Source organism: Podarcis muralis, chromosome 1, assembly GCF_964188315.1.
Source record: "Podarcis muralis chromosome 1, rPodMur119.hap1.1, whole genome shotgun sequence".
In the NCBI taxonomy this organism is placed as follows: Eukaryota; Metazoa; Chordata; class Lepidosauria; order Squamata; family Lacertidae; genus Podarcis; species Podarcis muralis.
The window spans coordinates 125,188,115-125,205,927 of record NC_135655.1 but is presented as its reverse complement, the minus strand read 5'-3'; the positions used below and the strand labels follow the sequence as shown (position 1 = coordinate 125,205,927).

Here is a 17,813-nt window from a genome sequence, read left to right as displayed (position 1 = left end):
GCACTGTAATTTGTTTAGGGTGCTATGGACTGTAGCTCTGTGGGGGTGGGCAACCTATAGTGCCCGGTGTTCTTTGGAGGAAGCCATGTCAGTTACATGTTCAAATGTATGGTACCACTGGTACCAGGCCTGCTGTGAAGAAGAGGGATGAAAAGGGAGGAGGCCACACACACATGTACATTGCAGACCCTCCAAGTGTCCCTATTTTCCATGGACAGTCCCTGATTTGCAGAAGCCATTCTGGTTTCTGATTTGATTCTGGAACGTCCTGCTTTTCCTTAGGACATCCCTATTTTCATTGGAGAAATGTTGGAGGGTATGGAGTTATGCAATTGTTGAGCCCATAGCTGTCAACTTACAGATTTGAAAATAAGGGACCAGCAGCCTCGAAAATAAGGGCTCAGCAACCAAAATAAGGGATTTTCCGGGCACAGGTAGGTTCAACTTCTGAGCCCTTCCGAGGCAAAGGCAGAAAGCCCAGCCAGCAGCCAAACAAAGCTTCATCAATAAGGGACAGCAGCGGGACATGGTGCTGGGATAAGGGACTGTCCCGCCAAATAAGGGACGCTTGACAGCTATGCTTGAGCCCCAAGCCAAGGAGATAAGTAACTATAGTACCTTTAGAAGACATCTGAAGGCATAGGTAAGGAGAGTTTGTTTTTTTAAAAAATGTTCAATGTTTTATTATGTTTTTATATATGTTGAAAGCTGCCCAGAGTGGCTACGGCATCCCAGTCAGATGGGTGGGGTATAAATAGTAAAATCATTATGGAATAGGATGTCCTTATTTTCAGTGGAGAAATGTTGGAGGGTTTGAGCATCGGAGGCACATTCACAACAAATTCACAAGGTCTGGCAGAAGGACATCTTCAGCTGGTGCCGAAAGACAAAGCAAGGTGGCCAGCTGAGAGAGGGTAGAAGGTGCCACAACCAGGTTGCTTTTTCTGAGAAGGCCCTCTGGCACGTCATCGGTTTTCTGACCCCAGTCACTTACTTTACCACTAGAAAACCTTCCCCAGCTGTGCTTATGAGAATTTGGGAGCTCGACAATCCATTGGAAACATTTGAGAAATTGCTGACAGAGTTCAAAAGAGTTTAGAAAAGCCAAGGTGTGTGCATGCGTGTATATGTCTTGTCATGGGATCTCAAGTTGTATTCAGTATGATTTTCTAGACTTCTCCTTGAGAAACATCTGAGGACATTTCCTCACTTCCTCACTGCAGCACAATTCTAGCAAGAGATGGTCACCGTGACCTCATAATTTTGATAGGAATTAGCAATCCTATCAAAGTTGTTTCGGTGCGCGCCTTCTGCTTCCTTGGCTTTCCTTAACCTCTGTGGTTTTCAGCAGTAAAGGAAACCACAAATTGACAATGGAAAATTTCTTTCTTACAAGTTTACTTTTCCTCTAAGGGGCTGAGCCTTTGAAGTCTCAAATTCATGAAATTTGCGGGCTCCAACCTGCTTAGCTTTAGCCGTAGAATTGTACACCATGCATCTTGATACCATTAGAACTCCTGTCACTATGGAGAGAATGGTTTGGTTGGTGTGGAGAGCGGAAGACAGAACGACTGAATCTTCTCCATTCTGTCAATTTGTTGTTGTTTAGTCATTTAATCATCTCCAACTCTTCGTGACCCCATGGACCAGAGCATGCCAGGCACTCCTGTCTTTCACTGCCTGCCTCCTGCAGTTTGGTCAAACTCATGCTGGTAGCTTTGAGAACATTGCCCAACCATCTTGTCCTCTGTCGTCCTCTTCTCCTTATGCCCTCAATCTTTCCCAACATCAAGGTCCTATCCAGGGAGTCTTCTCTTCTCATGAGGTGGCCAAAGTATTGGAGCCTCAACTTCAGGATCTGTCCCTCCAGTGAGCACTCAGGGCTGATTCCCTTAAGAATGGATAGGTTTGATCTTCTTGCAGTCCACGGGACTCTCAAGAGTCTCCTCCAGCACCATAATTCAAAAGCATCAATTCTTTGGCGATCAGCCTTCTTTATGGTCCAGCTCTCACTTCCATACATCACTACTGGGAAAACCATAGCTTTAACTATACGGGCCTTTGTCAGCAAGGTGATGTCTCTGCTTTTTAAGATGCTGTCTAGTTTGTCATTGCTTTTCTCCCAAGAAGCAGGCGTCTTTTAATTTCGTGACTGCTGTCACCATCTGCAGTGATTATGGAGTCCAAGAAAGTAAAATCTCTCACTGCCTCCATTTCTTCCCCTTCTATTTGTCAGGAGGTGATGGGCCCAGTGGCCATGATTTTCGTTTTTTTGATGTTGAGCTTCAGACCATATTTTGCGCTCTCCCATTTCACCCTCATTAAAAGGTTCCTCCTCACTTTCTGCCATCAAGGTTGAGTCATCTGCATATCTGAGGTTGTTGATATTTCTTCCGGCAATCTTAATTCCGGCTAGGGATTCATCCAGCCCAGCCTTTTGCATGATGAATTCTGCATATAAGTTAAATAAGCAGGGGGACAATATACAACCTTGTCATACTCCTTTCCCAATTTTGAACCAATCAGTTGTTCCATATCCAGTTCTAATACTCGAACATAAATTTGCAAATATTCTGGCATCTTGGGTCAAGTACTCCTGAGCATATACAGACTGGGAAGGAAAACAGCTTCTGTTTGTTTGTTTGTTTGTTTTAAATGAAAAAACACACACCAGGACACATGCATACATGTACTCTTCGAATAATTTCCATCATATTTTTTTTAAAGGAAAAGATGCCATGGTAATAGAGAAAATATGCTTATTCTCTAAATATCTATCTATCTGCCTGTCTATCCTATCTTATCTATCAACATCTATCTATCTATCTATCTATCTATCTATCTATCTATCTATCTATCTATCATCTATCTATCATCTATCTATCTATCTATCTATCTATCTATCTATCTATCTATCTATCTAATCTATCTATATCTATCTATCTATCTATCATCTATCTATCTTCTATCTATCATCTATCTATCTATCTATCTATCTATCTATCTATCTATCTATCTATCTATCATCTATCATCATCTATCATCTACCTATCTATCATCTATCTATATCTATCTCTATCTATCTATCTATCTATCTATCTATCTATCTATCATCTATCTAATCTACAGTGGTACCTTGGGTTAAGTACTTAATTCGTTCCGGAGCTCCGTTCTTAACCTGAAACTGTTCTTAACCTGAAGCACCACTTTAGCTAATGGGGCCTCCTGCTGCCACCACGCCACTAGAGCATGATTTCTGTTCTCATCCTGAAGCAAAGTTCGTAACCTGAAGCACTATTTCTGGGTTAGCGGAGTCTGTAACCTGAAGCGTACGTTACCTGAAGCGTATGTAACCTGAGGTACCACTGTATCTATCTATCTATCTATCTTGTTACAAAACAGAAGTGGTCTCCTAATGGGAGCTTGCTCCTCCTGCTCTAAGAGACGACATGATATGGACCAAATTCTAACACTAATATGTTTCTGAAGGAATAAAGAAGTGTTAGCCTATGCATGCTTACTCAGAAGTAAGTCCCATTGTATTTAAGGGTGCTGAAGGATAAGCAGTGCTTAGCGTTCTGGCCTTAGTTCACCAAAATTGAATTTCCGGACAAATACTGACATTCTTCAGCTTGAACGTCGCATGAACAGGCAGCACAGTTTTCTAAGCCTTCCTTCCGCCGAACAGTTCTGCCAGATAATCCTTATTATTGCTTTGCCTTTTGTATGCTAAATAGTTAAACAAATGGCCTGGTTGTATTACCAGATTCATTTTATGGGAATGGTTTTATGGCCATACCTTAAATTTTTAATTTTCCAATTATTGTAGCCAATAGCAATTAATTCAAAATAATTAAGCCAAATCTACTCATCAGTTTGCCAAGCACAACATTTTTCTCCTTCATTTATGACTTAATAGACTTCACTTTGTATGCTCAGTCTTTACTAATTGCACAGTTGATAATTCTTTATGACTTTGTTGGGGGAGTTCAACATTTTCTATCTTTTCCTTTAATGGGCTCCATCGTTTTAGCATAATCATAGTCTTAATTTTGTTTAACTTATGCTGAGGCAAAATATGAAACCAATCCACAGGAGGAAAATAAAAGGCATCATTGTACAGTTCACTTCATTTAATAAAATACATTTCCTGTCATTTTACAGCAGGAACCATTCAACCATCCTGATCTGTGGAATAGTTGGGATCTAACCATGCTTTTTTTAAAAAAAAATCTGCTTAAGTCTTTAAAACTCAGTAGATAATAGCCATCTTTGGCAATAATGGGATTTTGTAATGGCACCATTTTTGTAATAACAGGATCTTGAACCCTTTGCTTTCTTTGTCAAGTTTATTGTTTTTGTTAAAAACAACAACAACAACAACAATAATAATAATTAATAATAATAGCCATGATCCAGTCAAAATAACACTTTTATAGGGTTGCCATATTTCAAGAGTCAAAAATCCAGACACAAAAAGTTGTTGAGCTTTTTAATAGGGCAGTCACCAGATAGCCTCTCTGCCACTGGGTGGAGCTGCTTGGGTGCACACACACAAAATTAAAACTAATAATAATAATAATAATAATAATAATAATAATAATAATAATAATAATAAATTTATTATTTATACCCGGACCATCTGGCTGGGTTTTTTTAACCACTCTGGGCAGCTCCCAACAGAATACCACCACCACCAACAACAACAGCAGCAACGACAACAACAACAACAACAACAACAACAACAACAACAAGAATACAGTGGTACCTCGAGTTAAGAACTTAATTCATTCTATAGGTCCGTTCTTAACCTGAAACTGTTCTTAACCTGAAGCACCGCTTTAGCTAATGGGGCCTCCTGCTGCTGCCGCGCTGCCAGAGCACGATTTCTGTTCTCATCCTGAAGCAAAGTTCTTAACCCGAGGTACTATTTCTGGGTTAGCGGAGTCTGTGACCTGAAGCGTATGTAACCTGAAGCATCTGTAACCCGAGGTACCACTGTAATAATAATAATAATAATAATAATAATAATAATAATAATAATAATAATAATATCAAACATTAAAAACTTCCATAAGCAGGACTGCCTTCAGATGTCTTCTAAAAGTCAGATAGTTGTTTATTTCCTTGACATCTGATGGGAGGGCGTTCCACAGGGCGGGTGCCCCTACCGAGAAGGCCCTCTGCCTGGTTCCCTGTAACCTCACTTTTTGCAGGGAGGGAACCGCCAGAAGGCCCTCAGAGCTGGACCTCAGTGTCTGGGTTGAACGATGGGGGTGGAGACGCTCCTTCAGGTATACTGGACCAAGGCCGTTTAGGGCTTTCAAGGTCAGCACCAACACTTTGAATTGTGCTTGGAAACGTACTGGGAGCCAATGTAGGTCTTTCAGGACCGGTGTTATATGGTCTTGGTGGCCACTCCCAGTCACCAGTCTAGCTGCCGCATTCTGGTACATTGTAAAATTCCCCTGGATAGGCATGTAGGGGCCTCAAAATAGGGCATGTCTGGGAATTCCCAGACGTATGGCAACCCTCCAATGATTTCAATGACTTTGAATCCCTGCATAACTTAGGGAACATCTTTCTGCAGGTTAGTCATATGAAGCAGTAACTTTTCAGCTTTACTCAAAAGGCCGATCCATTACATCCCCACTAGACTTTTTAAAATAACTTTTATGCATCTAAAATAAATAACATCAATAAATAAATCAGCATACTGCGATAACAGACACTTCATCACTTGGATGCAATTGACACAACAAATATTAAAGAGCTGAGTTTGGCACATATGAGAATAGACAAAGAATTTACCTGGGAATACAGTGGTACCTCAGGTTAAGTACTTAATTTGTTTTGGAGGTCCGTTCTTAACCTGAAACGGTTCTTAACCTGAAGCACCACTTTAGCTAATGGGGCCTACCGCTGCCGCCGTGCTGCCGGAGCACGATTTCTGTTCTCATCCTGAAGCAAAATTCTTAACCGGAGGTACTATTTCTGGGTTAGCGGAGTCTGTAACCTGAAGTGTCTGTAACCCGAGGTACCACTGTAATTTGTGCAGAAAGCCCTCTTTGCTTCCAAAGCGATTGACGGGGATGGTGTAGGGGTATGAGCGGACTGCTACTGAAGGAGGCAATTTTTTCTACTAGGGTGAGCTGCTCCCCAGGGCTAGGACTCTCCCTCAGTGTGTGTATTTAAAGCCCTCAATCTCTACTCCCCACTTTTAAGAGGGGTTTCTTCTGTCTCCCACATTTTCCTTCAAGGGTCAATCTTTTCTGCCCACCATCCTTGCGTCCTTTTATGGACCCTTCATGGAGTTTACTCCTTTTTTTTTTTTAGGGACGCAGGTGGCGCTGTGGTCTAAACCACACAGCCTCTTGGGCTTGCTGATCATAAGTTCGGCAGTTCAAATCTGCGCGGCGGGGTGAGCTCCCATTGCTTTGTCCCAGCTCCTGCCAACCTAGCAGCTTGAAAGCACACCAGCACAGGTAGATAAATAGGTACCACTGTGGCGGGAAGGTAAATGGCATTTCCGTGCACTCTGGTTCCCATCACGGTGTCCCGTTGCGCCAGAAGCGGTTTAGTCACGCTGGCCACCTGACCCGGAAAGCTGTCTGCGGACAAATGCCGGCTCCCTCGGCCTGAAAGTGGAGATGAGCTCCGCACCCCATAGTCAAATTTGACTGGACATCCAGGGGTGTCCTTTATCTTTGCCCCATTTTTAAAACAGGGAGAGCGACAAAAATAAAGGAACAAAGATGATAAGCTGGATGGAAATGCAGCGCACATGAGGCCACTTACAAGTGCTATCTTTTACGGAGTCCTTCACGTTCCTCCTTTTTAATAGTAATAGAAAGGCGACAGGAGCCTGTCCCCCCCCCCCCATCGGCTGCCAGTTTTCTTTTCTTTGTCTTTTTTTAATTTAAAAAAATTCTTTTTAAATAGTGTTTAACACTTGTACAATTTGATGTAATTACAAACAGGAGGGGACAGGAGGAAAAGCCAGTCGGTTGGGGAGGGCGGGGGGGGGGGGGAGAGAGTTGGAGAGGAAGGCACATGATTACTTTGCCGAAGCTGTACTTTATAATTTATCTTCCAGAAGAGATAAAAGGAATAAATACTTAAGACCCAATGGTGACGACAGTGAAGTAATCACTATGTCGTTGGATACCTTTGTCTCTCGGAAGCACGTTGTAATTTTTACACGCTTGCCACTGCGTGTCAAACCTTTCTTTTCTTCCCCTTTCCATTTTGGATGGCCAAACTGATTATCTAAAATAGAAAATTAACACACAATAGGTTTACTCCGCGATACCCCTTACGCAACTAATGGGCAACGCTTGTTAATTGGTTGTAAATGCCAGCAGGTTGCCAAGATAATACTTCAGAAATAAGCGGGTATTCTGATAATTACAGCAATCTTCATCTATAAAAGCTTAAGTAGATGAAGTACTGGCTGGCTTAAAACCAAGATTTATCCTCCTGCTGCACTCGCATTAAAAAGGGAGAGGGGGGGGGAAGAAAAAAATAAGATGAAAACAATAATGTAACAAAACAATTATATAGCAGGAAGCATTGTAGGTTTTAGAGATTGTGAAAACTCAGAAAGTAAAACAGTGCTGTAATAACCAGTTATGGAAAAATGGGCCATTTACATTTGTGTATAATTAAATAGTAGGCTATGCAATTTCACTTTTTAAAGTAAACTGCCTTTTCCTTTTTTTTTTTAATAGGGCAACGTGACCATAATTGCAGCATTAAAGCTTTAATGAAAGGGGGGGGGGGAGGTGTTGGAGGCAGCAGATCAAGATGACATGCGAAGTCCCTCTTTCCACGGTGGCATTTGGCTGGCTTAGTAATGGGAAGCTACGGAGGAGAATAAAACTGCAGGATTTGTCATATTTTCCTCCTCTAAAATTTCGATAGGAAGCATCGCTCCAAGGTCTAAAATACTTAAAACAAAAACCCTACCTTCCTTCTGCAAATATTGAATATGGCTTTCTGCAAAATCAGAATGTTTTTATTAAAGTAATTGCCCTGCCAGTGTATGATTTCTAACCATCAGAAATAAACGGATCCCAAATAGGTGCCCAGGGTCTACATGATTGTCCCTGTCTTACCGTGCTAACAGCGCCGTGCAGGTGGAGGTATCGGAATAGCTGCTCAAAACCTTTAAGTGTGGGTTTCGCTGACGGTTACCCAGGGTTAACAAGAGCTGGTTTATTCGAGGAACAACGAAGGCAAATATACAGTACAGTGGTACCTCGAGTTAAGAACTTACCGTATTTTTTGCTCTATAGGACGCACCCGACCATAAGACGCACCCAGTTTTAGAGGGGGAGAACAAGAACAAAAAATCCCTCCCTCTCTGCGCAGCGCCCCTTCAGCGAAGCGGCAGGAGAAACGGGGCCCCTTCCATTTCTCCTCCCGCTTCGCTGAAGGGGCGCTGCGCAGACAGGGAAAGCTGCTCAGCGCCTCTCCAGTGAAGCGAAGCCAGGACAGCAAGAGGAGCTCCCTCTGCGCTTCGGAGGCTTCGCGTTGCTTTCGCTGAAGCCATGGAGCCTGCATTCGTTCCATAAGATGCACACACATTTCCCCTTAATTTTTGGAGGGGGAAAAGTGTGTCTTATAGAGCGAAAAATACGGTAATTCGTTCCGGAGGTCCGTACTTAACCTGAAACTGTTCTTAACCTGAAGCACCACTTTAGCTAATGGGGCCTCCTGCTGCTGCCGTGCCGCCAGAGCACAATTTCTGTTCTCATCCTGAAGCAAAGTTCTTAACCCGAGGTACTATTTCCTGGGTTAGCGGAGTTTGTAACCTGAAGCATATGTAACCTGAAGCGTATGTAACCCGAGGTACCACTGTAAACTGAAATGCGGGATCGATGTGATCTGATATCTCCCAATCCCGTTCCCACCAAGTTAATCCCCTCTACCCTCTCTCCATCTTCCAGACGTCAGCAGGGACAAAATTTCCACCTCCATCTCACCTGCCATTCCAGCCTCCTGTCGATTTCCCCTCCCACTCTATTTGACATGCCATATTCTGAGCAACCTTCTCCAATCACAAATCCCAATGTGGTTCCTTACAGCATCAAATATTGTGGTCCCAAACGCTACCTATATTGCTCTAAGTTGTTAACATGGCCTTTCCTTTCAACTGCAATGGACTCTGACTGGCAAGTCCAAAGGAAGAAATCTGTTAAACTGGGGGAAATGTGTTTTTTACAGAACATCTGCGTATTTTGCCATCCAAGCATGCTTATGGAATGAATGTTGACCTCTGTGATGTATGTACAATCTCTTTTTTCCTTTCCCTTCCGTTTTGCAGCTTTCGCCGATCAGAGTGTATTGCTGCTTCACACAATGGCGCCAAATATTTTATTGTATTTGATGAGAGGCGTGCAGAGGTTTTAAGTATCGGGCAGTAATTGACAGCAACAGCTTAGGAAGTTTTATGTCTGATAACTGCCAAACCCAAAGAACAAAAAGATGCCATCAAAATCCTAAGCAATGGGGTTTTGCATTAAAAGTGTGAACGGTGAAATTTGAAAGCTTAGGTTCAAACAATGAAATTAGAAAATTTGTTAAATCTGTTTTAGCTCTGTCCCACTAAACTTATATGTAAACTAGCTGGGAGCCCTGAATGAGAGGAGGCTTCTTGCATTTTAAGGACACATATCTAGAAACACTGATTGAAAACTGGTACCCGTGGTACAAACTATAGTGTGTGGAGCATCCCTATTGGGATAGCTTTGTTGATAATTAAACAGTGGTCAGCCTATTAGTACATGTTTCACCTTATCCCCATCACACAGTTACATGGAGGAAAATAAATGCTTCTCAATGCATTTACCATCAAAACACTCATTTTGTATGCATCTTTTACATACAATTTTGTGTGCCCCTTTTGTGCGCCACAGATGCACCGCAAAATCCAGAGAATTGTGTGATCTGAGCGGGAGTTCCTTTGTGATCTTCAAGCAAGTCTGGGAGTGTCAGATTTGGTTGGTCTGATGAACAAAGTAGACCCAATTCCTCCCCATCTCTAGTGTAGTTACAGCATATTATCAGAGAAGACAAAGCCAACCAATCTTGGTATCACAAGGTGGACCTTGGAGAGTTGCTGTCATTCTGGACAGACAACGCTGACTTAGATGGAGCCATGGTCTGATTCCACGTAAGGCAAATTCCTGTGTTCCAATAGAAAGCATTTATGGCAAACGGAGTGATGAGATAGGATAGAAAAACTAAGAAGTCCTTTCTTAGGGCAGCAGAAATGTCATATTGCTTTAACTTAGATTGTGGATTTGTTTTCATTATGGACGCACCTTTACTTTTTTGTGCAATATAGTAATTTCACATGTGTCCAGAGAGTAGTTCTCATGAATAAGGTCCAGGGTTTGTTTGTTTTTTGGTGGATTGTCCGTGAAAATAAAAGACCGGATGGTCATTTCTTTCTAGCACAGTATTTACAGATATAGTTCCAAAGTGCAGTAGTGGAGGAGATGACATGAAAGGATCTGTTAATGGATTTGTCACTTGTCTTATTGGAACAAAGGGAATCAAAGGAACTTTCAGCTGTCTTGTATTTCCATTTACACGTTAAAAATGGATAAGCATATGTTTCAGATCTTGCTGGTGTTACTATGGTAATTGTTTATTAATCTGGTGGCATTTGATAATTACTATTTCCTTTTAAAAAAATGAAGCAGTGTATATAAATAGTATTTTATTTTGCTTTCGTTTCCCATGCAGTCCTCCAGTTTTCAAAGAGGATGCGTTTTCTCAATTTCTCTCCAAATGTCACAAGCCTTTGAAGAACTTCTTTTCTTTGAATTGCTCGCAGCTTTGATCGTATAGGAGTTGGGATACAAAATATCAGAGTATGGGGCATCTGGGAAAGGTTTACCAAATGTAAATAAAGTGCAAAATACATTTGTTACACTATAATCAAATAGAGTAAAGCAGATTATGTAGATTATACTGTGCTCGGTCATATAGTCAGGGATTCTAGAAATCCGTACAACCGTGATTGTATTTTGGAACACAGAATTTGGTTCCGTACGGAGAACACGGGCAAGCTTTGAAGGCCTGATCTCTATAGCTTGTCTCCTCAATAGGCAGGTTGGATAGAAGAAGACAATTGGCAGAGTCAGTGACTCCAGGTATGAGGCCTTGGCTGTTGTAAGTCTAGATGGCAGATTGAGCCAGCCTCTCACCTGCCCCACCCCAATAACTGGGCTCCTCTTCGCTAGTCCACAGTGCAAACCAGCTTCTGAGCATGGTTATTTAGTGCAAGACCAGTACATGACAAGACCTCAATCATTCATGACTTAACCATGGATGAGGGTGCCCAAGTTGCCTGTGGGTCAGTAAACTGGGGTTGCTGTTGATATACCACCCACTCTGCTGCCCAGCAATTTATCTGACCAAGATGGCGGAGACTATCTTGAGTGTGATGTTGCGATCTACTTGGGGCTAGCTTTGAAGGTGACTGGGAAACTACAACTAATCCAGAATGCGGCAGCTAGACTGGTGACTGGGAGTGGCTGCCAAGACCACATAACGCTGGTCCTGAACATAGCTGTCAACGTCTCCCTTTTTAAAAGGGAAATTCCCTTATTCCAAATAGGATTCCTCGCAAGAAAAGGGAAAAGTTGACAGCTATGGTCCTGAAAGACCTACATTGGCTCCAAGTACTTTTCCGAGCACAATTCAAAGTGTTGGTGCTGACCTTTAAAGCCCTAAACAGCCTCGGCCCTGTATATCTGAAGGAGTGTCCCCACCTGCACCATTCATCCCAGACACTGAGGTCCAGCTCCGAGGGCCTTCTGGCGGTTCCCTCCCTGTGAGAAGTGAGGTTACAGGGAGCGAGTCAGAGGGCCTTCTCAGTAGTGGCGCCTGCCCTGTGGAACACCCTCCCATCAGATGTCAAGGAAATAAACAACTGACTTTTAGAAGACATCTGAAGGCAGCCCTGTTTAGGGAAGTTTTTACTGTTTGGTGTTTTATCGTGTTTTTAATATTCTGTTGAGAGATGTCCAGAGTGGCTGTGGAAACCCAGCCAGATGGGCAGGGAATGAATGAATGAATGAATAAATAAATAAATAAATAAATACCTTATGACAACGAGAGGCTGATTCAAGTTGTCATTGGACTGACACACAGACCCAGATTGTGCTTTGCTCGAGAAGGAGGAAGGGGTGGTCTAGAACGGAGGCGTAGGTTGGGGTGCAAGACTGTTATGCATATCCAAGCAGCGACGGTGGAAGGATGTCAATTTCTCAAATTACACCCAACCAGGTTGTGTTCCAAAACACCCAATTGCCTTCAGAATTAGGGCAGTTGTTATTTTTTTAAAAAAAAATAGTTTCAGATATGCCATTGTTGTTGTTGTTTAGTCGTTTCGTCATGTCCGACTGTTCGTGACCCCATGGACCAGAGCACGCCAGGCACTCCTGTCTTCCACTGCCTCCCGCAGTTTGGTCAAACTCATGCTGGTAGCTTCGAGAACACTGTCCAACCATCTTGTCCTCTGCTGTCCCCTTCTCCTTGTGCCCTCCATCTTTCCCAACATCAGGGTCTTTTCCAGGGAGTCTTCTCTTCTCATGAGGTGGCCAAAGTACTGGAGCCTCAGCTTCAGGATCTGTCCTTCCAGTGAGCACCCAGGGCTGATTTCCTTAAGAATGGATAGGTTTCATCTTCTTGCAGTCCATGGGACTCTCAAGATATGCCATTAGACACCCCCAAACTCTTGAGTGTGCTTGAAGCAGCTCATCCCAGCCTCAGCACGGAAATGTCTATGTTGTATGTGCTCTTTTCCCCGCTATTTCATTTTCGACCAAGTGTTTTTAATTAGTCATAGAAATCTAATTTTTCTTCATGCTAGTAATAGAATTTGGAAAAGATGGTAAATATTTTTTAATATGAAAGTAATGGAAAATATGTTTTGAAGTGGACACATGTAGATTGTTTCCCCACCCTCGGATACTAGATAGATCTTTAGGAAAGCTTTTAAAGTCTATATTTTAAGAAAACCATTTTCTTGGTCAGCACAGAGAACTATGATATTCAAACCGGGGGTGGGAATCGAGCTCATTCGCCTTATTCTTTGCTATATGGCACATTGATCAATTATTTAATTCTTTGTGCATTTATCTAAAATGGATGATCACTACAATGATCTACCCCGCCCCCCCATCAAGTTGATTTCCATAAGCTTTTGGGCTTGAATCCCTATACCAGGAATCGGCAAAGTTTTTGTGGCTTGGGCCGGTTCACGTTCCCACAGATGCCGCGCTGGACCAGAGTGCGTGTGCATGAACGCATGTGCAAACACTCCGTCCAGCACGGAGGAGGCGTGTGCAGCTTCCCATTGGCTGCAGGAGCTTCCTGCAGCCAATGGGAAACCAGCCAGCGTCGGGGAAGGCGGTCCCCACTCTGCTCCACACCGGTTTAGCGTGGTGCACAGGAGCCGACTGAGTGGGCGGCAGGGGTCCATGGGCTGGTTAAATGACCCCGGCCCCTGGACCTTAGGTTGCCGACCCCTGCTCTATACAGTGGTACCTCAGGTTAAGTACTTAATTCATTCCGGAGGCCCGTACTTAACCTGAAACTGTTCTTAACCTGAAGCACCACTTTAGCTAATGGGGGCCTCCTGTTGCTGCTGCGCCGCCGGAGCACGATTTCTGTTCTCAGCCTGAAGCAAAGTTTTTAACCTGAGGTACTATTTCTGGGTTAGCGGAGTCTGTAACCTGAAGCGTATGTAACCTGAAGCGTATGTAACCTGAGGTACCACTGTTTGCGGAATTCATCATCTGGAGCCCCATTCACAGTCTGAATGGAGCGCAAGATGCGATGGCGCATCTGCGCGTGCGCGGGTCGCATTTTGCCGCTACCGCGCATGCGCATATTGTCATTTTGAGCTCCGTTACTTCCGGGTTGCCGCGGAGCGCAACTTAAACGCGCTCAACCTGAAACGCATTCAACTCGAGGTATGACTGTACAGTCGTAGCTCGGCTCCCGGACACCGTGGGAGTAAAGCGTTTTGGCTCCTGAATGATCGAAAACCGGAAGTGAGTGTTCCACTTTTGGAATGTTCTTTTGGAAGACGAACATTCGAGGGGGCTTTGGAATTCGAAGCCGCACTTCGGAAATCTAACGTTTCGGAAGTCGAACTGATTTCCGGAATGGATTCTGTTCGACTTCCGAGGTTACGACTGTATGCAGGCTTCCCTGGGAAGAACTGAAGAAGAAGAAGAAAAAGAAGAGGAGGAGGAGTTTGGATTTGATATCCCGCTTTATCACTACCTGAAGGAGTCTCAAATTGGCTAACATTCTCCTTTCCCTTCCTCCCCCACAACAAACACTCTGTGAGGTGAGTGGGGCTGAGAGACTTCAGAGAAGTGTGACTGGCCCAAGGTCACCCAGCAGCTGCATGTGGAGGAGCGGAGACACGAACCCGGTTCCCCAGATTACGAGTCCACTGTTCTTAACCACTACACCACACTGGCCCTAAGTGTGGCTCTAACAGAAGTCAGCTGAGCATGCTTCTTTCTGTATTTGGTTGTGCTGCCATTGTTACTCTTTGGGTATTATTCTTATATAAACCAAACCTGGGATAGCTCTGTCAGTAATGCCTGCGACTCTTAATCTCAGGGTCCTGGGTGCAAGCCCCACATTGAGCAAAAGATTCCGGCATTGCAGTGGGTTGGACTAGATGATCCTTGTAAGACCCTTCCATCTCTCAATTCTGTGGTTGTATGAGTCTAATACAGGAACTGGAAATGCACCCAATAACTTTGCCGTAACAACTTTCTCTGCCTTCCCCACTTCTCCATTTTGGTGAGATCCATATTATTTATATGGGAAGGGGGGGAAGTGCAGAAAGTCATCGCCTTATGCTTCCCTGCATAAAATTGCCCGAGTTTATTATTCATCATAACACGGAGCATTTTCTGTTTCTGTGTCACTTGTCACTAATCAGTTATGCATCTGACATGCATATCCGGGACAGAATCAGAGTCATTCTTAGTGCTGAGAAAATAAGATATGCATGGATAAAGAGTTTACTCCCCTAAACAACAACTTTTCCGATACGTTTTCAAAAGGGAGAGCGAGACAAGTGCAAATGGCACCGTAGCTCAAAGACCGGCACTAACCACCCTAACTGAGATGCGACAAGAGCTTTCCTACTGAACTCCTGTTTAGTATTTTATGAAGTACTTGTGAAGGACTTGCCTCTCCATCTCAGCGATATATATATGCATACACGCACGCTAAAGAATCACTCTAATGCTAAAGTGCCTTTTCTTCTCAGTGGATCTTGCATAATTTTTTTTAACTCCCCCCCCCCCCAAAACCAACTTTAAATTCAATTCATTTTAGGTTTTAAAAATACAAGAATGTTTTTTCTCTCCTCAAACTCCCCAATCTATAACTAAGCAGTTCCTTTTTTTGGGGGGGGGGGGCGGCGGCAATCAAATTGTCACAAAAGGTGTGACGAACTTTCCAGTTATCAATCCTGAGCCCATAATCTGGCAAGGTGAGGGTGGGCAGGCAGAATTAAAACAAAAACAACAACCCCAAAGTGCAATAAAATAATAATAATAAAAAAATAGGCTGAATGTTGCAGCCGTGATGTCAGCTTGTAGATTCAGTTCCAAGATGGAGATGGTTTCATATAAACTTTGGGACAGACCTGGGGTTACAACAAGCCAGACTTTAATTTTTCAGTGAAGGGGGAATAGCCATTGCTTCTTCATCTCAGAAGCATAGGTGTGGATAACCTGATAGCTGTAGCATCTTTTTCAGCCTGTCCTTTCAATCTTGGAACTGAGTCTACAAGCTGAGCTCCTAGCGACAACTCAGGAGAGCCCCATCTGCTTCCACATTCTTGTCTCGGTGTCCCACACTTTCTCTTATTTTAACATACCCTCCAACATTTCTCCGAAGAAAACAGGGACACCCTATTCTATAATAAAGGATTGCTGTTTTGATCCTGAGATGCCCCACTTTTCCTTAGGACGCCCCTATTTTTATTGGAAAAATGGTATGGAGTTATGCGACCCCCCCCCCGAAGGAAGGCAGCCCAGTAGCAGTTTTTAATGTTTTATTATGTTGGTTTTTTTATATATGTTGGAAGCCACCTAGAGTGGCGGTGGCAACACAGGCAAATCAGTGGGGTATAAATAATATAATAATTATTATTGTTTTGAGTAGGATGTCCCTATTTTCATTGGTTTCCCAGTAGTGATGTATGGAAGTGAGAGCTGGACCATAAAGAAGGCTGATCGCCGAAGAATTGATGCTTTTGAATTATGGTGCTGGAGGAGACTCTTGAGAGTCCCATGGACTGCAAGAAGATCAAACCTCTCCATTCTGAAGGAAATCAGCCCTGAGTGCTCACTGGAAGGACAGATCGTGAAGCTGAGACTCCAATATTTTGGCCACCTCATGAGAAGAGAAGACTCCCTGGAAAAGACCCTGATGTTGGGAAAGATGGAGGGCACAAGGAGAAGAGGACGACAGAGGACGAGATGGTTGGACAGTGTTCTTGAAGCTACAAACAGGAGTTTGACCAAAGTGTGGGAGGCAGTAGAAGACAGGAGTGCCTGGAGTGCTCTGGTCCAGGGGGTCACGAAGAGTCGGACATGACTAAACGACTAAACAACAACAATTTTCATTGGAGAAATGTTGGAGGATATGTGTGTATGATGATGATGATGATGGAATAGTCCCTATTTTCATTGGCGAAATGTTGGAGGGTATGTATAAAATAATAATTATCAGAGTTCTAAGATATATTCAAGTTAGGCAAAAACTATGAGAGAGAAATGTTTGGGAGAGAAAGGGTGGGGTTGGAAAGGGGATGCAGAGAAATCTGGGATATGGCACAGAAAGCTGCAATTGAGCAGGAGAAAATATGGTACTTTGCCATGTGCTTGCAGAAGTGCTTCCACCAGCACTAAACCACTGTTGGATACCAACCCATAGCAAGTAGCAATATTGTTTTTCAGTGAAGGAGTTTTTAGTATGTCGGTTCCTGTTGATTTGCTGTCAGTTCTGCAAAGTGAAAACAATGACTAAAACCCACAAAAAAACCTACTCATGCCAGGCAAATCTTGCTGCTCCTACTGTTGCTCATCAAGATTTATAATTGACACAATGTCTGGGAAAGCTCATTGTTTTCATTCTTTCCCATTCTTCTTGACATGATGGCTAGCATGTTACCACACCGACGTATTTAAAATAAAATATTTTGTACAGTTTTGACGACATGGGACACTTTTCTGTTTCATCGCATTGATTGGTGTTGAGGGATTTACTAACTCCTGAAGACTCACTGCTGAAGCAAGATGCATCAAAGTGGTTAAAATCTCTTCTCATAGCTCTGCTTATGAAATGTAAGAAGCAATGCTTTTATTTTATGACCTTATATAACTGACTTGAATCATAGAATCACAATGGGAAGGGAGGGACAATGAGGGACCACTCGTCCAATCCCCTGAAATGCAAGAATATTTTGCCCAATGTGGGGCTTGTACCCACATCCCTGAAATTATGTCTCATGCTCTGCCAACTGAGCTATATATGTCAGTCTAATAATATCTACCTGTGTGCCAACGGATGATAGAATAAGGGTCAGTTTTTCTACATCTCCAAGAATGGAATTATTTCACCTGAACCAGAGAGCTGTGAAACTGTAGAGTAGAAGTCAGCAACATTTTTATTTTTAAAATTTTTTAAATTAATTTTCCAAATTTATAACAAACAAAAAGAAAAACATTACAATATAAACAAACAAACATTTA

The 17,813-nt window shown here is 43.0% G+C and overlaps 1 long non-coding RNA gene across 1 annotated transcript in view; it reads right to left on the bottom strand.

Annotated features, from left to right (window-relative positions):
- Nucleotides 1-17,813, bottom strand: part of LOC144325243 (uncharacterized) — a 69,246-nt gene that overhangs the window by 44,246 nt on the left and 7,187 nt on the right. The window contains exon 2 of the long non-coding RNA XR_013390535.1: nt 7,169-7,269. This is a non-coding gene — a long non-coding RNA (uncharacterized LOC144325243). The remainder of the gene's footprint in view (nt 1-7,168; nt 7,270-17,813) is intronic.